General features: G+C 39.8%; 1 pseudogene; it reads left to right on the plus strand.

Annotated features, from left to right (window-relative positions):
• Positions 1-237: 237 nt before the first annotated feature.
• On the plus strand, positions 238-5,060 carry LOC116466401 (uncharacterized; annotated as a pseudogene).
• Positions 5,061-5,361: the final 301 nt, after the last annotated feature.

The following is a 5,361-nucleotide window of genomic DNA, read 5'->3' on the forward strand; positions in this document are numbered from 1 at the left end:
CCTGGGCACTGAGAGCTGGGCTGGGCTCAGCTGGGGTTTGCATTGACATTGCGGACAGAGAGGGGATGCTGAAGTGGGTGCTGTCTGGCTGGGGCCTGCCTGATCGACCCAGCAGGTGCACCCAGCAGCCAGAGGTGCTTCTAGCAGAGTGAACGCCCTGTCCTTAGGGGTATGTGAGCTGAGGCTGGGGGCCTGGAGCTGCAGGGGTAGGAATTGGGGAGACCAGAGGTCCCAAAGATGTCCCAAGGCCCCAAGACCCTGGTGAAGGAATGGAGGAGCCAGTACTGGTCGGCGAGAGGGGAGTGGGAGTTGGATGGCCTGGCTCTGGGCTGGACACACGGTTTGCAGCCACAGCTGAGCCGTGCTGTGGAGCCCCAGACCCCACCTGGGCACGTCTGTCCTGTCCTCTGAGGCTTCCGGGAGCTGGACGGCCACCGCGGTGCAGGCGCGCGCCCAAGGGCTTTCAAGGCTCACTCTGTCAGAGAGGTCAGAGACCGAGTGTCGCTGCTGAAGGCTGTGGTGGACCGGGCTGGATCGCGGATTCTAGGTTAGATCGCAGATTTGGGATCGCGGATTGGGGATTGGATTGGGGATTTGGGGTTGGATTGCGGATTTTGGGTTGGATCGGGGATACGGGGGCTGGATAGGGGATTTGGGCATTGGATCGGGGATTTGGGGTTGGATCCGGGATTTGGGGCTGGGTCGGCGGTGGGGGGCAGTGAAAAGGTGACAGAGAGCAGCCCCCGCTCAGGAGCCGGTGGTTGGGGGTCTGAGAAGTCACCACCACGAAGAAGTTCTTCGGCTTCGGGAGCCGCGGGCGCCAGACGGCCCCGGGCTCCATAGACCACGTCTACGCGGTTCCAGGTACCGAATCCGGGACGCGGAACTGCGGAAGATCCACAGGGCGGCTGTCAAGGGCTGGAGGTGGAGCGCGGCCTGGAGCGCAGGAGCGGAGACCTGGACGCCCGGGACAAGCAGCACAGGTAGCTGGGGTCAGCCTAGGGTGAGGGGGGGTTCCCCAGGCCCGGCTTCCCCGCAACCCATGGGACGGGGCCTTGGAGGGCGCCGGGCACCCTTGGAGCCGCGGAGCCAAATCAGGCCTCAGCTGCTTTCCATCCCTCATAATTTCCTGGCTGGAGCAGTTGGTGGAGAATTTGAGTGATTTAACTCATAAAGTTAAGCATATACGATGTTGTTATTTTTAATGTGCACGTTTAAAATATAGTATTATATACATTATAGGAGGTGCCTAATGAGATAACTCATTCCCCTATCAAAAATCCCGTGAGTTATTTTCAGTAGGCAAAAAGTTCTCATTAAACTGTCCGTTTTACATGTGTATCCACCTCTGTAGCTAGGTTCTTCACTGAAGGTTCTTAGAGAGAAACTTGAAAGTGGGAGGTGGGTTCTGTGTTCTTGAATGGGAAGAGACATTTTTCTCAAAATGTGAGCTCTTTCTGTTTATCAATTTTACATAAACCGAATGAAAATATCAAGCTTTTAACATTTTTGCATGATACCTGCTGTCTTTTACTACTGTGATGATGTTTTAAAAAAATTTCATAATGGAGTGAAAAAACACCTGCTTCTCTAGATATCAAAATGTACTATTTCTACAGTTGTTTACTAACAGCTGAAAAGACAGATAAAGGCATGGAACAGAATAGGAAACCCAGAAGCACTGAAGTTATGTAAGATATACATAAGAACTGATGAGGAGGATGAATTATTAATGAAAAATGTCTGCTGTTTGAAGAAAACTAATGAAATTTCATGTCACAAACATACAGATTGGAATACAGATTGAAATTTTTATATATGCAAATGAGAAAAGTACCAGAAGAAAATACAAACACTTATTTTCCAGGTACATTTTATGTTTACAAAGGCCTAAGAATGATGTCACCAGCAGACATTATGAAGATTTATTTAGTAAACTAAAAATTAAAACTGCCTGTATTTCAGAAAAAAATTAACAAAATAAAAGAACATACTTGAAAAATATTTACTATATAATATATATATTCAGATGAAAAGTATGTTTTCATTTTACAGGGAATTCATCATATATTGAGTCAGAGTCTCGCTTCTTTGCCCAGGCAGGAGTGCAATGGCACAATCTTGGCTCACTGCAACCTCTGCCTCCTGGATTCAGGCAATTCTCCTACCTCAGCCTCCCAAGTAGCTGGGATTACAGGCACGTGCCAGTACGCCTCGCTAATTTTTGTATTTTTAGCAGAGAGGGAGTTTCACCATGTTGGCCAGGCTGGTCTGGAACCCCTGACCTAAAGTTGTCTGCCTGCCTTGGCCTCCTAAAGTGCTGTGATTACAGGCCTGAGCCACCGTGCCCGGCCTATATTCTTTATTATATATCATATGATATATATTTTACTGATAAATATAACATATGTTACAGATATGATGTGTTATATGTATCAGTTATTTATACACATTAGATGAAAAGTTACATGTATATATACACATTAGATGAAAAGTACATCTTCATTTTACAGGGAATTCTTTCAAATCAAATAATCAAAAACTCTAAAAGCAGGCAAAGTACTTTTTTCCAGATCTACAAGTTACTTATGCACATAAGAAAAAATCCTTCGCATTTCTGGTATAAGAATTTAAAAGAAGAATGAAACTGTTTTCTATCCACAACATTTATGAGGATGTTTTATACCGCTGCTTGAAGTTTAAGTTGCTGATTACTTTTCAAATAGATAAAGTACTATGCTTAAAAACGTATGCCGTTTACCCATGAGTTCCATTATACTAAAATATCCCTAGGAAATAGAGATACATGCACTTTATTTTTCGCAGCACTTATTTTAGAAAGAACCCACAGAATGGATCCTATAAATTTCAGTTGCATCCATAAAATGGAATAATGTGTGACCATTGAAGGTGACAATAGATACGGAAGTACGTTGATGTGTGAAGATGTATTTTGTTATAGCCAGCGAGGAAAAAAAATTAGTTTGATTATACATACACACAAACATACTGTGATCTTGTTTTAGCAAAGAATATGTAAAAATATGATAAAATTTGTAATTTCTGAGCATTTGTATTTTAAGCAGTTTTTTTCCGTTTTTCTTATCTGTGATTGCTGCAGGGCGCATGTACAAAACTTCTAGTATAGGTTTATTATTAATGGAATAATCTTTCAGAAAAGAAGAATATGAATCTTGCAGAGAAAAAAATAATTTCTCGCTATTTTTTATCATCATTATCATGTGTGTTATTATCTTCTTTGAACTTTTAGCCTCTTCAGAAGTGAAAATGGAAAGTTTTTATCTGTGTTTCCTGATTTTATTATGTATATATTTTATTACGTACATATGTTTTTCTTATATGTAGATTTATTCCATTTATGCAAACAATGATAGATTAATCATTTCATTTTAATTGTATTCTTTAAAAATAAAAATAACACATACAAATAATTACTATTGCAAAAACATTGCTTTATAGGAGTTTATTTAAAAATACTGAACTCCCCAACTGTATTTATCCATTCTTTTATTCCATTTATTCATCAAACATAACCTGAGTACCTGTTACGTAGCAGATGTATTCTCTCAGGACCCTTCCATCCTTAAAAACTTCATGTTTACCTCCCTGCCTGCACAAGCTGAGAGATTTAAAATGAGAATATCGGGACTTAATCTCATTGAAACTTTGTCTCCCACCTTTCAAACAAAAGCATTTCTGACGTTAGAAAATAGTAGAAGATAATCTTTAACTGCCCTTTCAAAAGTTTATCAGTCTTAAATACTAATATTAATCATTGGAGAGTCTTATTTGCATATATTCTGTAAATATAAGTATTGAATATAATGAGCCATATGTAGTCATTTGAATCATGAGTTTCCTTTGGCTTCAAGTTGTTTGAAAATCAAAGAATTAATTCTTTTAAAATGTGTGTTATTGTTATTTTAGTGCTCTTTCCCCATGGTACCTTTAAGAACTAAAATGTATTTAAGTGCCACTTATCTGCCTAGAACTGCCTTAGACCTGCTGAGTATACCATATTCTACTTAATGTAAGGTCTCATGGATTGTGTGATGCCCCATAATTTTATATATCAATAAGATAATTTTTAAATGCTACCAATTATAGTTGTAATAAATCATGAATCATAAATGGCATTCGAATATCAGAGGTGTTAAAATGTGAACTACTCGTTAAGTCATCCTACAAAGTAGGTAAATTGTATCATTTTACTTAATTAAAATGTTTTTGTTAAGTAGTAGTAATAGTAGTAATTATAATATCTGGCTGGGTGCAGTGGCTCACACCTATAATCCCAGAACTTTGGGAGGCTGAGGGGAGAGGATTGCTTGATGCCAGAGTTTGAGACCAGCCTGGACAACAGAGTGAAATTCTTACTCTATGAAAATTTTTAAATAAATAGCTGGGCATGCTGGTGCACATCTGTAGTCCCAGCTACTCAGGAGGCTGGGGATGGAGAATCACTTGAGCCCAGGAGTTCCAGGCGACAGTGAGGTAGAATTACACCATTGCATTTCAGCCTGGGCAAAAGAGTGAGATCTTGTCTCAAAAAACACACATCTTACAATTATTACAATTATTGAGTTGTTGTAGGAACTATTCTAAATACTTTACATAGTTCCTCATTTAAGCATCACGACGGTGTCCTTTGGGAAAGCTACTATTGTCATCTTTATTAATGAGGAAGTTGAGGCACAGAAAGGCTAAGCAATAGTTGGTAAGTGACAGGGTTTAAAGTAGGAGTCAAGCCCTAGTTGAACTGAATCCAAAGACCAAGCTCGTTCTATTCAGATAGGCTGCTGTTTTCATTAAAGTAGTGAGCAATAAGAGCTAATAAGTATTGTACTTTCCTTTAAAAAAATAAGTATTTTTTTGAAGGCAGAGGAAAAACATGCTATTCAATGTTTACAATTACATGAATGATTGTATGTTTTGAGATATTGCACTACAGTTTCCTAAAAAGTCCTCTTATTCTTGTAGAACTGCTCTACATTTGGCCTGTGCCAGTGGCCATGTGGAAGTGGTCACTCTCCTGGTGAACAGAAAATGCCAGATTGATATCTGTGACAAAGAAAAGAGTGTGCCTTTGATATAGGTATATAGTAGCCAACTCTTTCAGCATGACATGGATTTGATTTACACATACAGAATTAAAATAAATTGATCTCATTTAAATATAACTAATTGGTGAAACCTGTAGAATGTGTATTTTGAATTCTTAGAATTTACAATCTATTTCTTGATCTAACACGCACAGGCTGTACATTGCCAAGAAGAGGCTTGTGCCATTATTCTGCTAGAACATGGCGCCAATCCAAACCTTAAGGATATCTATAACAA

The sequence above is a fragment of the Hylobates moloch genome, unplaced genomic scaffold (genome assembly GCF_009828535.3).
Source record: "Hylobates moloch isolate HMO894 unplaced genomic scaffold, HMol_V3 SCAFFOLD_4, whole genome shotgun sequence".
NCBI classification, from domain to species: domain Eukaryota; kingdom Metazoa; phylum Chordata; class Mammalia; order Primates; family Hylobatidae; genus Hylobates; species Hylobates moloch.